The sequence below is a fragment of the Manis pentadactyla genome, chromosome 16 (genome assembly GCF_030020395.1).
Source record: "Manis pentadactyla isolate mManPen7 chromosome 16, mManPen7.hap1, whole genome shotgun sequence".
Classification (NCBI taxonomy): Eukaryota; Metazoa; Chordata; class Mammalia; order Pholidota; family Manidae; genus Manis; species Manis pentadactyla.
The window spans coordinates 29109197-29126698 of record NC_080034.1 but is presented as its reverse complement, the minus strand read 5'-3'; the positions used below and the strand labels follow the sequence as shown (position 1 = coordinate 29126698).

The 17502-nt window shown below is 41.0% G+C and overlaps 1 long non-coding RNA gene across 1 annotated transcript in view; it reads right to left on the bottom strand.

The window, feature by feature from the left end:
• Positions 1-12183: 12183 nt before the first annotated feature.
• The window catches only part of LOC130681324 (uncharacterized), a 38411-nt gene continuing 33092 nt past the window's right edge, over positions 12184-17502 (bottom strand). The window contains exon 3 of the long non-coding RNA XR_008994377.1: positions 12184-13564. This is a non-coding gene — a long non-coding RNA (uncharacterized LOC130681324). The remainder of the gene's footprint in view (positions 13565-17502) is intronic.

Sequence of the window (17502 nt, the reverse complement as noted above, 5' to 3'; positions counted from 1 at the left end):
AGTACTCATGAGCACCCAAAATCGGCCACCCACTGCTGGTACCCATTCTGGATCAAAGCGTCTGCCTGAGACAGGGGGAGACAAGCTCTTGATACCCAAGAGGGGCTCTGACAAGAGACCTACGGCCAGGCATGCTTGCCTCTGCTCTTCTCCAACAGAGCGTGTGTGTATGGGCTCCGGGCCCCTTCCATCTCCCGAGTCCCGATGCCCATTCCCAGATCTGGTCCTCAGGACCACATCCTCAGCAGGGAATGGCGTGCAGGCAGACAGAAAGGGACAGGCTATGTGAATGCTGCCCAAGCCAGGATCCAAATACTATAGTTTAATATATAAACCTACTCAGTCTTCTTTCCCTTGCTTCTTAGGGTGTTTGAATCATTTATTAAGTCAATTTAAACAGCTTAATTTGGTCTGTGGGTCCGTTTATGTCTTCTAGGACAGTATCTTTGGAGGCCACAATAGAATCAAGATAATTTCCCGCCACCACAAATACAGGAAATGATTAGGTAAATTCTCCTATATCCACATAACAAATTATCTATTCAAACTACATTTACACAGTTTCAAACAACATAAACATTGTTAATATTAATTGAAATAAACTATAAATACAAACAGAATGCAATTTAAAGTATCCAAATTTTATTGAAGGAAAAGGTTTCTTTAGATTTATGTATATACTTAAGGAAATGCACTAAAATATTACCAAGTTATCTCGAAGGTAAATATATACACGTGCTCTTTAAATTTTTTTATATTTTTCCAATGTGTTACTTTTATAATCTGAAAAAACTATAAACTCTAAAATATGCACAGAGAAGTTCAAGATTCAAGATGGCGGCATGAGAGGTGAGAAGGAGAACTCCTCCCAAAAACACAAATAGCATGAAAATGTAGTTAATTCATGCAACTGACCCTAAAACAGCCATAGAAAAGACGGCTGCACCAGACTGCAGGCCGACCTCACGAACAGAGCGGACCTCACCAAACAGGGAAACGAACGAAGGCCTTGATCAGGCGGGACCCGAATCCTTCCCCCGCCCCAGCTCACCGGCGGGAGGAAGAGAAACTGGGCAGGGGAGGGGGTGGAGGCCTGGGACTGCCGAACACCCAGTCCCGGGGCTCTGCTTTGCGAGCAGAAACCTACCTTGTGTGGTGCTCTGGAGGATGGGCAGCTCGGACAGGCAGAGTGCTTGAGAGACTTGACATTCCGGCCATTTGTGGAGGACGGGATCCACACCCGGCCGCTCCGGGTCACGGGAAAGGCAGGCGGTCTGAGAGGCTTCCTTGCAGCCAGAGGGCTGCTGAGGGGGCGGGGTTTGCGCGAAGCTCGCGGCACGTGGGAGGAAAGAGCATGACAAGCATGTCTGCCTGGGAGAGGGGAGAGCTGGACGAGCTTGTCTGCACGTGCTCTGCCAGCATGTTGGGAACTTTGGGGAGCTTCAGGCGCTCCATCCCCCTGGCTGTCTGCTCAGCTCCGAATTCCCCCACTGTCACACGCAGCCTGATGCGCGCCCCTCCCAGCCTGCCGGCACAGGGTCGCAAACCAGCAGTCACTGTGCTGGCGGCGGGCCAGCCAGAGGGAGGCCCCGTCCACCACAGCTAGAGATGCAGAGCAACGAGGCTTACACCTGTGTGCTTGGCCCACTGGCTCTGACACCAGAGACAGACAACGCTCACAGGAATCAGCAAACAGATCTCTCCTCCCCCCAGGCAGCAGCTCCGCGACCCTACGGCCCCCAACCTCACTCTACGGGCTGAGCAGCTCCAGAGACTGGAGCTTGTGGGCGCTAGTGGGCACCTCACAGAAATAAGAAATGTAAAAAGAGCATGCTTCACACCAAAATATCACAAACCCGAGAAAAATGCCCAAATGAAACAACTCACCAATCTGCCTGAAACAGAGTTCAAAATAAGAAAGACATACGCACCCTTATGTTGATCGCAGCACTATCTACAATAGCCAAGAAATGGAAGCAACTTAAGTGTCCATCAGGAGACAAATGGACAAAGATGTGGTACATATACACAATGGAGTATGATTCAGCCATAAGAGGAAAGCAAATCCTACCATTTGCAACAACATGGATGGAGCTAGAGGGTATTATACTCAGTGAAATAAGTCAGGCAGAGAAAGACAAGTACCAAATGATTTCACTCATCTGTGAAGTATAACAACAAAGCAAAACTTGAAGGAACAAAACAGCAGCAGACTCACAGAACACAAGAATGGACTAACAGGTACCAAAGGGAAAAGGACTGGGGAGGATGGGTGATAAGGGAGGGATAAGGGGGAAAGAACAAGAGGCATTACTGTTAGCAGACATAATGTAGGGAGGGTGAGCACTGGGAGGGCTGTACAACACAGAGAAGACAAGTAGTCCCTCTATAGCATCTTAGTATGCTGATGGACAGTGACTGTAATGGGGTACGTGGGGGGGACTTGGTGATGGGGGGAGTGCAGCAAACATAATGTTCCTCATGTAATTATAGATTAATGATACCAAAATGAAAAGAAGTAAATAATAAATAAATAACAGGGCACAAAAGTATGAAAAATTGTCAGGAAAAAAGGCAGTCATTCAATAAGTTACAGGCACTCAACCCCACGTATAAGAGAAATGCAAATTAAAACAATACTCTATCATCTTTTGTAAAGACAAAGATCAAAAAGTGTAACCGTTTGGACCCGGGAATGGGGAAACAAGACTTCTCTTAAATCTTTTCTCAACAGAGAAATTTAGCAAAATACACCAGTTTTTGTATTTATATTCCTTTTACCAGCAACTTTTAAGAATTAATCTTATAAATTTACATATATGCAAAATAGTGTGGAGGCAGAGAGAAAGAGACAGGCTTCATGAATGTTGCCCAAGCCAGGATCCAAATACTATAGTCTAATATATTCACCTACTCTGTCTAATTTCCCTGGCTTCTTAGGGTGTTTGAATAATTTATTAAGTCAATTTAAACAGCTTAATTTGGTCTGTGTGTCTGTTTTTGTCTTGTAGGACAGTATCTTTGGAGGCCACAATACCATCAAGATAATTTCCCGCCACCACAATTACAGGAAATGATTAGGGAAAATTCTCCTATATCCACATAACAAATTTTCTATTTAAACTACATTTACACAGTATGAAATAACATCAGCATTGTTAATACTAATAGAAAAACAAAAAATAAATATGAACAGAATGTAATTATAAATATTCAAATTTTATTGTAGGGAAAGGTTTCTTTACAGCTTTATGTATATACTTGCACTAAAATGTTACCAAGTTATCTGCAAGGTAATGATATACACATGACCTTTAAATCTTTTTATATTTTTCATACGTGGTACTTTTGTAATCTGGAAAAATCATAAACTCTTAAATAGGCACAGTGAAGTTCAAGGTTCAAGGTGGCGGCGTGAGAAGTGAGACGGAGTCCACAAAGAGCATGAAAATGTAGTTGATTCAGGCATGTAACCCTAAAACAGCAACAGGAAAGACGGCTGCACCAGACTGCAGGCCAACCTCACGAACAGAGCGGACCTCACCCAAAAGGGAAACGAACGAAGGCTTTGATTCAGCGGAACCCGAGCCCTTCCCGGGCACCAGCTCACCGGCGAGAGGAGGAGAATCAGGGAGGGAGGGGGTTGAGGCCTGGGACTGCCGAACACCCGCCCCGGCGCTCTTCTTTGAGAGCAGAAACCTACCTTGTGCTGGGCTATGGGGGATGGCAGCTCTGACAGGCGGGGTCTTGAGAGACTTGACATTCCGGCCGATTGTGGAGGACGGGATCCCCACCCGGTCGCTCTGGCTCACGGAAAGGCAGGCGGTCCGAGAGGCTTCCTTGCAGCGAGAGGGCTGCTGAGGGGACGGGGTGAGCGCAGAGCTTGCCGCGCGGAGGAGGGGAGACATGGATGGGCTTCTCTGCGCGCGCTCGGCCCAGCAGGTTAGGAACTTTGGGGAGCTGCAGGCGCTCCATTCCCCTGACTGCCTGCATGGCTCCGAGGCCCCCACTGTTACACGGAGACTGCTTGCGCCTCCCTCCAAGCCTGCTGGCACCGGTTCACAGACTGGCAGTCACTCTGTTGGTGTCAGGCCAGCCAGAAGGAGGCCCGGCCCACCACTGCTAGAGACCCCGAGCACAGAGGCTTCCACCTGTGTTTTCCGCCCACTGGCTCTGACACCTGACACAGACAGCGCAGACGGGAATCAGGAAACAGATCTCTCCTCCCCCCGGCAGCACCTCCACTCCCCTACGGCCCCCAACCTCACTCTACGGGCTGAGCAGCTCCAGAGACTGGAGCCTCTGGGCACTAGTGGGCACCTCACAGAAATATCAAATGTCAAAAGAACACGGTTCACACCAAAATCTCAAAAACCACAGAAAAAGGCCCAAATGAAACTGAACTCAACAATCTGCCTGAAAGAGAGTTCAAAATAAAAAACACATATGCACCCTTATGTTCATAGCAGCACTATCTACAATAGCCATGAAATGGAAGCAACCTAAGTGTCCATCAGTAGACAAATGGATAAAGAAGATGTGGTACATATACACAATGATTCAACCCTAAGAAGAAAAGAAATCCTAGCATTTGCAACAACATGGATGGAGCTAGAGGATATTATGCTCAGTGAAATAAGCCAGGCGGAGAAAGACAAGTATCAAATGATTTCACTCATCTGTGGAGTACAACAACAAAGAAAAGCTGTAGGAACAGAACAGCAGCGGACTCACAGAACCCAAGAATGGACTAACAGTTACCAAAGGGAAAGGGACTGGGGAGGATGGGTGGGAAGGGAGGGATAAGGGGGAAAATGGGGCATTACTGTTAGCACACATAATGTAGGGGCGTGGGGGCACGGGGAAGGCAGTATATTCAGAGAAGACAAGTAATGATTCTATAGCCTCTCACTACGCTGATGGACTGTAGTAATGGGGAATGTGGTGGGGACTTGATAATAGGGGGAATCTAGTAAATATAATGTTTTTCAAGTAATGGTACATTAATGATATCAAAATAAAAATAAATAAAAAAAATTTTAAATGTGAATCTTTAAGTTGGCTTCTGTCTCTTTAAGAAGAGAGAACTCTCAAGCCCTGAGTTCCCATCTCGAGGAGGGGGCCTCGAGCCAGTTCAGTTGACTTTCAGCTGCGGAAGCGGGATGTTGCAGGAACTCCTCTCTGAGAGTAGTTTGTAAACGCTAAGCTTTCAAAGTTGGCTAATTGATTACTTAAGGATCAAGACCGATAGCTTGCGGAGGTCTGTTTCCCTTGTACTGGTTTGTTACTTTGTATGGACACTTTTCACTTAACCCAGGTTTGTTACTTTGTGTGGACACTTTTCAGGTAACCCAGCAACACTAATTATGGTGATGAAAGATTTTGTGAAACAGTTGAATGAAATTTAAGTAAGTTCAGAAACAACATGCCTTCTTCAACTCTCAAATTTGACAAGTCCATTCAAATTGGACAACAGTCAGATGCCATCTGTCAGTTTCTTCCCTCTTCTTTCATTCAGCTTCCCTCTTCTTTCAAAAAGTATTGACACTTTTCAGCGACTGCTGGTCATTTCTAGTTACTAAGGAGGGATTTCATGCCTCACCAAGATGCCTGTAAAAGTCATACTAGCATGCGTTTCATTTGTATAGTGATCCGTTACTAACAAAGTTGGGTCCTATTGGAAAAAAGAAAGTATATTCCGTTCTCATTTTTAATACCTTTCAGAAATTCTTGTACTTTGATTTCAAGTGAGTGGTAAATGATTGCTTTCTAAAAACCTCAAACCATACAGAAACCTGTAATGCAAAAGATGAAAGCTCTCAACACAGTGCTGTCAATTTCTACCCTATAATTTCAGTCCCAAACAAAGGGTATGTTTTGTTCGTCCCCGTCGTATATCAACATAAGTTGGATCCTATTATAACATTTATTTGCACTATTCTTTTACAAATTATCTGTACTTTCTATCAGTTGGTACAGGACCTAACTCATTGAAAAGCATTTTTTCGCAGTTTTAAAGTATATGGTAATTTTCTTTCTTGTAAACATCAAAGATTGGTTTTCAAAAAGGAAAAAACACCTGAGTTCAAATTTTCCTTTTCACTTCTGTCCTGCTCAGTTCTCCATAAAACTTGTAGTTATTATTTCAAATTAATATTACTTATTTTGAAAGTTCCAGTGAACTAAATGATGAGAAAATAAATGCAAACAATATGAATTTGAATTACTGTTTAGTTTTCTGTATTCAGACTATCTGAAAAAATTACAGTGTTTCAAAGTATTCTTAAAGGTCTGACATGTCCGTGGTGGTGGTATTTATTTATCTTTTGTATTTTTTAAAAAACAATGGCTTTTTATTGGTAAAAGAGCCAGTTTAGAGTTTCTGCTTTTCTGGAACTTGAATTCTAGTCAAGCGACTTGTACAATATAGAATAAATAAGCTAAGGAAAAAATTACACTCACTGGAAAGTCAAGTACCTGCCAAAAATACATGATCTGAGAGATGGCAAAACTTGGTCCTTTAAATGGAGTGTGTGTTAGTCCATGTCCTCTGAGAAACACGCCACAACAGGATTAAATTTGCCGAGGTGGGGTTTTTTTCATTTGTTGGTAAAATACACATAATTCAAAACACACTATTTTAACCATTTTGAAGCGCAGAGTTTGTCATTAAGTACATTCACCTTGTTGTGCAACCAAACCATACCATACAACCCTGCCTTTCTAAGTGTACAATTCAGAACAACCATCACTGTACTCAGTTTTGAAACACTATCAGTTCACCAAAAATAAGCTCTACACATTTTGGCTAACACAGCTCAATCCTCCTATTCGCCCCAGTCCAAACCCGTCACTAATGTGACATTGGCTTTAAAGGGACACTTACAATATGTGAACTCTGTGACCAATTTTGTTTACTTAGTATACTAAGTAAACTAGTATACTGGCTTGTTTTTGAGGTTGGTATCATGTTGTAGTTTAAATCAGTCCTTCATTTATTTTAATAAACAAGTAATATCCTATTGGATTTCATTAATTCATCAGTTGACAGATACTTACTTACACTTTTTGGCTATTATGACTAAAAGGTTTATGAATATTTGTGGCCACACCATTCTACATTCTCACCAGCAGTCTGTGAGGGTTCCAGTTTCTTTACATCCTTGCTAACAACTCTTGTTATTATCTGTATTTGTTATTATAGGCATCCTAGTGGGTCTCTCTTGAATCTTAAGTCCCATGTACCTGTGCCTTACCATTGTGACTTGTTTTCTTGCATTTACCTGTGGTGATTCTTGTCTGCCTGGCAGGCTGCCTCTTGTCATTTGCTCATGGCTGTGCCCACATGTTCACCCAGCTTTGTGGTCCTCCTTTACTGCCGACCTTACTGAACGCCAGGCAGGCTGCGATGGCTGGTCTTAGATACAGCACTGAATTCATACTATTTCATGATTTACAGTAATCCATCTAACATCGTAATTCTCTAGATGTGCACAAAATATTTAATATAATTACCACTTTAAAATGTGATACCAGGAGAAAGAACACTGTTGATGAATAAAAGTCTTTCAAATTCTAATCCTTTTATCTACTCTCACCATGGTAAGTTTTGAAGAAATTATATGATTTTGATCAAATATGTTGCTGAAAGTAGGAAGGTAATAGAGTAAGACAAGTTCTTGGTTTATAGAAGTTTTCAAGTAGGCTTATGTTCTGTGATTTTTACTGTATTTGCAAGAATCTGGTATATGGGTAGAGAAAAATGTTTTATAAGAACAGTGAAATGACTCATGACAGCAAAGTTATATCCTGATGCGGAAAAGGCCATTTTGCCCTATTTAGAGGGATGTTGTCAGTGGAATCTGAGAGCTCTTCAGTGAAGAAGTGTGATAAAACACACTGACAATCTTGTAAATATCCAATTATGTCTCCTAGGCCTTTGGTAAAGCTCCCCACCTCTCAACGGACTCCTGAGTGTAACAAACCCTAGACCTCATCAGGGGATGTGAAGAGGGAGATTCCTCCTGATGCCCAAAGACACAGGAGAGCCTGAAAGGGACCCTTGTGCACCCAGGCCCACCGGGGCAGCCAGAAGGGTTCCTGCAGGAGCTGAGATGATTACTAGTAAAGTAGGGGGAGCATGTCTATTGAGTGCTGGGCATTGTGCAAGTCCTAATTTTGAATTGTTACATTATTTCTAAGGAGATACCTTGCATGAAGGACTTTACAGTGCATTTTGAAAGAAAGGCTTATGGTTTCGTGGGTAACTAAAATTTTTGTTCTTTTTTATATTTACTAATTTAATATTGATGTCTTTTAAGGTCTCCTTCAACACTTGGACGCTCCACATACCCCTGGAGCCAACGTCCAAGCCCCCATACTCGTCGTCCACAGGATCGAAGCATCCGTAGCAGGGCTTTCGCTGCGATGCAGCGTTTCAGGCCGAATCCAGCAGAGGTTGTGGACCTCACTGCTGACGACGATGTCGACGGTAAGCTGGAGGAGCAGCAGCGCACAACTATGAGGAGAATTTGATAAAATGAAATATCTTAATATTTTAGAATCTCCTACTCTTGTTTACTGGTAGTACATGACTAGACCACAAGGAAGTTGTCAAATATCCTAATCTTATTTTTTAGTTGACATCATAAATTCATACATAAACTGAGGTTTGCACATTGTGTCTAGAATGCTTTCTGGTTATTGTTTTATTACTCGGCCATTACCTTCTTGGACAAAAAAATATTTTGACAAGTGGTAGTTTAATCAATCCTATTTTCCCGTTAATTTAGTTTGTAATATTGTTGTCGTACTTTAACTTTGCTACGAAGAACTGAAATGGCATTTTTTAAGTACACACAACAGACAGCCAGTATGACTGACTTAAATGGTTAATACTGTTTATTTGAAATAACTAATTTTTTTCTTTTAAAGTTATCATCTATATACACTCTTATGAAGGTTTCAGCAGTAAAACAAACTGGTTATTACATTCACCCTTATTATCGAGCCTCCCCCCATACCCCATTGCAGTCACTGTCGTCAGTGTGGGAAGATGCCACAGAGACCCTATTTGTCTTCTCTGAGCTGCTCTGCCTTCCCCGTGACCACATCCATACCACGTGCGCTAATCATGATACCCCTCAATCCCCTTCTCCCTCCCTTCTCACACCCCTCCTCCCACACACCTCCCCTTTGGTAACCACTAGTCCCTTCTTGGAGTCTCTGAGTCTGCTATTTAGTTCCTTCAGTTTTGCTTCATTGTTGTACTCCAGAAATGAGGGAAATCATTTGCTTTGTCTTTCTCTGGCTGACTTATTTCACTGAGCATAATGCCCTCTAGCTCCATGCATGTTGTTGCAAATGGTAGGATTGATTTGTTTCTTACGGCTGAGTACTGTTTCATTGTGTATATGTACCACGTCTTCTGTATCCATTCATCTATGGATGGAAACTTAGGTTGTTTCCATATCTGGGCTATTGTAACTAGTGCTGCAATAAACACAGGGGTGCATATGTCTGAGAAGTTGTTTTCTTTGGGTAAATTCCGTTGTGTGTATATACCATATTTTAAAAAATCATTTATCCATTGAAGGGTATTTGGGTTGCTTTGATCTCTTGGCCAGGAGCATGGGTATAGAAATATCTCTTTAAGACAAAAAAAAATGTGAATTTTAAAGTAGAAAGTTATACCTCAGAAAAGCTATGTAAAAAAAAAGAATCACCCTGACACATTGTATATCAAAAGAGATGAATAGATGGACTCAAAATATAATCTAAAATATGTAAGAATATTTAAGGGAGGTCCCAAAACCTAATGAGGGAAAAGAAAGGGTTTTTCAGTAAGTGGTTTGGTGATAGCCGGTCAGCCACGGAGGAACAAGAGTGCATTCTGTTTACACTCTTATCTCATACCATAAAACAGAAATTAGTTCTAGATGAAGTAAATCATTAAGGAAACATACTGAACCAAACATAATATGTACCCAACGTCCAAACAAGGAAGCAGTTTCCAAACTTACAATAAATTGGAAAAGAACACATGCCCCAGATATTACAGATTTCATAGCATAAAACCGAAAAGCTGTTGTGTATTTCTTAGAAGAATTACGTATCATTTTGTTAAAAATAACTTTGGAAAAAATACACAACAAATGTACCCTATTTTAGAACTAAAGGGTTAGTACCTTAAAGAATACGAGCACATAAGATCTGAACACCTTTAGAAATTGCAGGATTGATATCACTATATAGGATCATAAAAATTTTTATGGAAACTATTAAATTTATAAACAAAAATCATACAAGAGGAAATATGTGAAGATGTACAGATCCAGAGAGTAAGTATTGCTTTCACTATGTGCGTTGAGCTGCTTTTTAGAAATTTTCATTTAGACACATAGGATTTTTATGTTTGTAACGAATTTCATACTCTTCAAAGTAAAACATTTTGTCTATCAATTAGTTGAAAAGCAGACGCCCTTTACAAGTTTTTTCCTTTTGTTTCTAGCACATATCGATGAAATCGAGGAAGCTTCGTCCACTGCGGAGGTCACTGCCCGTGCAGAGATTGCTGTCACCTTGACGGACAGTGACTATGCAGAGACTGATGTCACCTTGAGCGACACTGAAGTGGAGACTGTGACAGATGGAGAAAGCCATCAGTAAGATTGAAAGAATTTAACATTTGAAGTTTTAAATGTAAACTTAAACATCTTTATGCTGCAGTTATTTCCATTCTTTTATTTTCTTTTACTGAAATTTAGTTTGTGTATGTATATACCAGATAGGTGATTTTAGTAGTTTTCAAACCAGGGTACTGTAGACTCACTCCCCTGGAAAGATCATCAGATAAAGATACATTGTTGCCTGGATTGTATCTCCCACCAGATGTGCCAGAATCTTAGGGGTGACTATTTTTAAAATAGTGTATAGTCAGAGTTAAGAGTCTTTGCTCGAGGTAAATGCTAATTTCACTTAGTGTTTTAGAAAATTCAGTTTGCTTTCTGATTAAGGGAATTCATGAGCTCCTTTGAAGTTTAGATGTTCATAATGCATGAATACTGGGTATGGGCTAAAATTAAAAGTGAAGAAAACTTTAAAGGAGGATTGATGCTGAAGTAGGACTTCTTGGTCTGATTTGTTTCATCACAAGATCGCAGTGCTACCAGGGAAGTTTGTGCTATTATGTTAGGGCAGCATAGCAGGAAACATTCTTTTGACCTTCACTCAGTAATTTCATCTAACCCCTTTGCTAAAAAATGAATGAAAGACCTCATTTGCTCTGATAAATAACTGGAAATGACATTGTCCTTTGGGAATCATTTTGACACCCCCTGCAAGAAACTAAACTAAACTAAACCCTGACACTGCATTCATCTTGTGCTTTAGATGATTACAGACATTGGTAAGAGTCCCTCTGTTCCATTTGTCCCTCTTCCATTTGATTCATCATACTAAGCTCTGGATTAATCTCAATTTTTGTGTTGGAATGAATTGAGAAATGCATTTGCTGATGATGTTTTAATGTGTGTTGTTATAGGTTGAAAAAACAGACATTCTAATTTTGCAATATGTCAAAACACACCTAGAGCGTGTGCTTCTCACTTGCCACTGTCCCACTGAAGCGCTGCTTCTCATGGCCTGGAAGAGAGCGCTCTAGAATATATCCCCGGTTTAAGTTTTAAAGGATTTTCACACACTGAGAAAAACTGACACTCCCCAGTTTGTGCCCCATTATCCCGTGACTTGGCACAGTGCCTGGTACAACGGTGACTCAGTTTTTATGAGCTACAAGAACTGCTGAAATTAAGGATCTCCTTTTCTTTGTGGAACTGGATACCTTTCTGGCCACGGAGCTGCTGAATATTTTAAGCAGATACATTTACCATAGTACACGGATAGGGCTCCTGACACGAGTCTATCCTTACTGTTACTGGGGGTATTAGCTTTGTCACTGTTTAGCTGGCCCCTAGAGACACTGCATCTGCATTTCAGATTCTTTGCTGTCAGGACTTGACAGATGCCACTAAATTGGAGTTAGGACATCCAATGAAGCTTTTACAAAAGTACTACAAAATGGACCTGGAACTTTTGGTAGCTATTAACAGCTTTTCATGAATGACAGACTTCTCATCACAGACTCTGGGTTTGTTTCTCAAGGATTTCACATGGTGACCTCGGTCCTCCTTCAAAGCCATTGTGATCCTGAGACATTCGTTTACTCTCGTGCCTCAGCCTGTACTGTCCTTGCTGGAATGAGCTGCCCTTTCTTCACTGTCTCAGGAATTAATCTTTTTGACTCCTGATAACTCGAGGATTTCATTTTAGAGTTTGAACTTCTTTATGAACTCTTAGGCTGTATACTCGCTGAGGCCATCCACAGCCCAGTTTGAATGCTGGGGTTCTTTCCTGAGTGGTCGAGCTTGTGCCCCCCATGACTGCATGTCAACGGGTCTGGCCCACCCTTTCCACACAAGCTGATGATAAGCTCACAGTCAGTTTCATATTCAGTTTGGATAAGACAGAAAAAGACATTTTCATAAGCCCCACCTTTCTAAAACACTCATTTTTCTCTGGGCGCTTTAGGACTGACTGTGTATTCTACATGCTATTGCTCTGAACCCTCAGTCTAGATCATTACAGACAATCCCTTAAAATTAAAAAAAAAATGAAACCTACAGCAAGTAACAATACAATACAATGCCATACACATCATAAAAAGATGATAAAAATGTTCAGCGCAAACAAGTGATGTTTTGTTATGGCTCCCAAACCGGTCAAGGAGCTGCAGCTCTCCTCGCCTCTGCTGATCCCAGGAAATTTCTCTGCGCCTTCGATCTCTTTTAGGGCAGCACCAGAAACATAGCTTGGTTTAGAACTTCCAAAGCTGTGTTTCACAAATTCAATCTGGACTAAATATACAAGATCATGCAGATGTTATTAAATGTTTAGTGTGTTGATAGTTTTGTTACTTCACCGCTGGTGCATAATTTCAGGTATTAACAGAAAATGTGAACATTTGATTATAACCCCAGATGCATACTCAAAATAACCATAGAACAGAGTGCAGCATTCTTGATCCAGAATCCTGTATTTTACACCAGTGATTCGTCTGGCATATCATTTCTCACATCCAGAGGTCAGTTCATTGTGGAGAACATTTGCTGAACATTTCATTCAGCATGTTTATTGAGAGCTGGGCATTGTGCTAGTCATTAGTTTGAATTCTGTTACATTATTTCTATGGAGATACCTTGCATGAAGGTCTTTATAGTGCATTTTGAAAGAAAGGCTTATGATTTCGTGGGTAACTAAAATTTTTGTTCTTTTTTATATTTACTAATTGAATATTGATGTCATTTAAGGTCTCCTTCAACGCTTGGACGCTCCACATACCCCTGGAGCCACCGTCCAAGCTCCCATACTCATCGGCCACAGGATCGAAGCATCCGTAGCAGGGCTTTCGCTGCGATGCAGCGTTTCAGGCCGAATCCAGGAGAGGTTGTGGACCTCACTGCAGACGACGATGACGATGGTAAGCTGGAGGAGCCGCAGCGCACAACTATGAGGAGAATTGGATAAAATGAAATATCTTAAAATGTTAGATACTTCTACTCTTGCTTAATGGTGGTACATTATTAGACAACAGGGAAGTTCTCAAATAATCTAATCTTATTTTTTAATTGATACCACAAATTGATACATAAACTGAGGTTTGCAAATTGTGCCTACAGTGCTTTCTGGTTATTGCTTCATTACTTGGCCGTTATCTTCTTGGACAAAAAATATTTTGACAAGTGGCAGTTTAATCGATCCTCATACTTTCCTGCTAATTTCATTTCTAATATTATTGTCATACTTTGACTATGCTGTGAAGAACTGAAATGGCACTTTTTAACTACACACAACAGAAAGCCAGTATGACTGACTTAAATGGTTAATACTGTTTATTAGAAATAACTAATTTATTTTTTTCTTTTAAGGTTATCATTGATATACACTCTTATGAAACTTTCACAGAAAAGCAATGTAGTTATTACATTCACCCTTATTATCGAGCCTCCCCCCATACCCCTCTGCAGTCACTGTCCGTCAGTGTGGGAAGTTGCCACAGAGTCCCTATTTGTCTTCTCTGAGCTGCACTGTCTTCCCCGTGACCCCATACACACCATGTGCACCAGTCGTGATACCCCGCCATCCCCTTCTCCCTCCCTCTCCACGTGTCCTCCCCAACCCTCCCTTTTGGTTACTGCTAGTCCCTTCTTGGAGTAAGGAAACAGAACTGAAAGAACAAACTGGCAGCAAACTAATTTACTTTTAAAAGTTGCTACCCTTTAGTGTAATATTGCTCTTCCCTTCTGTGCTTCTCAGCTTTAACGTTTTGTTTTGGCTGAGATCTGCACTCCAGTAACTGAGGAAGCAAACTAGAATTGGAAACAGGTGAGGGAAGGCGGTAGCACGTGTGACTAGCTGAATACATCTGTAAGTTTCCCCACATATTGAGAATTATCTTCAGGAATTATCAGTTACATCTCAGAATGGTCAGTCATGATCTTCTTAAAGGATGAAGGCAAGTCATATATAAATGTGTTTGCTTTGGGAGTTAGCTATAAATTGGAGAAAGGATCCATTAGGGAGGGAGGAAGCGTCAGAGGCCGTGGGCACTCGGCTCCCACGGACGCTCTGCAGTCTGGGTGATCATGACTCTCAGAGCACCAGGGCTCTGGGATTATGTGTATGAAAAGATCGTTTATTTTTACCAAGTGCATTTCATTCAACAGTGTCTTGCTTTTTATCCTGAAGCACCACAAATTATCTGTAAGAGAGTGGTTAATATAATAGGGAATAATTTAACATTGCTCAGAGTTAATTAAATATATGACAACTGTTTTGGAAACTTCTTGTGTGTTTTCCCATGCGACACCTACCAGCCAGTAAGTAGGAGAAGGTGACAGAACAGCCTTCTAACCCACTGGAATTAGTTCAGGCAGAATAATTTTACCAGGTTAAAAGAATGCCAGTGATAAGTAGATGCCTCCTTCTCCCCACTGATTTCTCTCAGTGGAAAGCTTCTAACCTATTAAAAATAAATCCAAAGCTTAAGCGTCTGGGTCCCCTGCTTCCTCACTGGCAGCCATTTAGTCTCCTGGAGGCATCTGCAATGTCTGCAGACATTTTCAGGTCTCTCTTTTGGGGTAGAGGGCTGCCATCACCCAAGTGGTAGAGGCAAGGGATGCTACGGATCACCCCACAATCCACAGGACAGCCCACCCTGTATCCCCACTTCCTTTCCCTACACAGAATTGCACAGCCAAAAGTGTCAATACTGCCAAGGTGGAGAAACTAAGATAAGTCATTTGCAAATACACAGAGGTTCCTCCCTGCCCTTTTTATATGGAGCAAATATGTTGAAGCATCCAGAGTAGTCTCCCATACAGGACAACAGGTACTGTCTGCATTTCAGAAATCAGCCTACCGCTCTGCACTGTATAGAATACATTGTATTCTCGATCTGAAACACATTAAGATAATCCCTTTGTTTTCAACCAAATTGTTGTGACTGTGCTTTGGACAGATTTCTTTCTATTCTTCTCAATTTTTAAACAGCTATTTTATAATCAGAGTCTAAAATATAGCTCATTCAGAAGTTAATGTCTGCCTCAAATTTACTTCCTACTACAGAACTTTTTCACTTTTATTATAAAACACTGATGGAATTAATATTTGCATTTTTTTTTTTAATAAACAAAAAGTCGTGTAAAAAGTGACAGAATGTTTAGGTAACTTATCCATGACCATACTGTCAGTGGTGAAATTAAAACTGGTTTTCAAGCAGTCTGACTCTAGAATCCATACTGTACCAAAGAAAGGACAGTTTCTAACCCTGTTACAGCCTGTGACAATGTATATGAACATAGCAGAAGCACATTTCTTTCCTTTTCCTCTCTTCTGCTTGGTAGAAGTTCACAAAACTTCCATAGTGTTTACTCAAAAAACTATTTTAATAACCTGAATTATTGGAATATGCACGTGTTGGATTTATGAAAGCATTTTGTAAAACTATATATTGTACTTACTAGAGTTCATAGTTTTAAATTGGTTGTAAATACCATAAAATGTTAGCTTAGGTTAAAATATAGTCCATTACCTAATTTGTTTTGAAATGGTAAATAACTATTTTACATTCTGCAGAACCTACTGCAGTACCGCTCACTAGTTCAACAACGGAATCTCCGACCACGAGCCCTTCGCTTCACAACTACTCAGAGTCACCTGCCTCTGAGCAGGCCTCTGACAGTGAATCAACTGACGACAGCAGCGAATGGTCAGAGACGTCAGCTCCTCGTACAAGCAACAGAATGACTGGGACTTATACAGGAGGTACGTTTAAAAAAACGGGCTGGGGAGAAGGAAATTTTCATTACGTTTGTTACAAAAAGTATTGTTTTAAGGATTTTAGCTATGTTAGCAAAAGTGTGATCTTAGATTGAACATCGTATGTGAGGAAAGTCGTCTCTAGTAGACTAAGATTTCATATTGGAGGTGCTGTATGTTATTGAAGTATCATACCACAACTGAAAGAGATCGGGCACTGTCACCAAAAATATGAACAGCAACAAAAGAAAACATAGGCAAATTGGACTTCACCAAAATCTAAGACTTCTGTACATTAAAAGACATTATTGAGAAAGTGAAAAACGGCCTACAGAATGGGAGAAAATCATGTGAAAATCATTTATTTGATAAGGCTCGAGTATCCAGAATATATAAAGAACTTGCACAACTCAACAGTAAAAAGAGAACCCGGTTTAAAAATGGGCAAAGGACTTGCATAGGTATTCTTCCAAAGAAGATATGCAAAAAATGGGAAGCACATGAAAACAACCTCATTAATTACGAGGGAAATACAAATGAAAACCACTTTACACCCATCAAAATTAGAAACAAAAAACCAAAACACTGGAAAGAGTAAATGACCAGTGTTGACAAGAATGTGGAGAACCTGGAACCCTTATGAATATTTGGTGGGAATGTAAATCGGAGCAGCTGCTGTGGAAGCCGCTCACTTGTTTGTTAGTACCCGGATCAGTCAGGATTCGCATTTAATCTCTTAGGTAGCAATTGACTACTTGAATGCCCTTCTCACCGTGTTACTGTAACTATATTGATGACGGCCTTTTGGACAGACAGACTTGCTTATGTTGTGTTTCCCTAGATTAGGAGAAGAACACTGTTCTAGGCCAGATTGTTCCTGTATAGAATAAACCTGAGAGAAGCAGTTCTGCTGGCTGCATTTCTTTTAAATGCTTTGTAGGACATCCTTCGCCTATTTTGTTCACATCCTGTCCTTACTTAGCACATTGCATATTTCCAACCTTGAAGCACTCAAGCCATCTAGCTTCAACCAGGTTCCTCAATGGGGCCGCACAGGCCTGGTTAGAATCATAGAAGCAAGCAGATGGGGGCCTCATGAATTTAGGGTACCTAACGTGGGTTTTG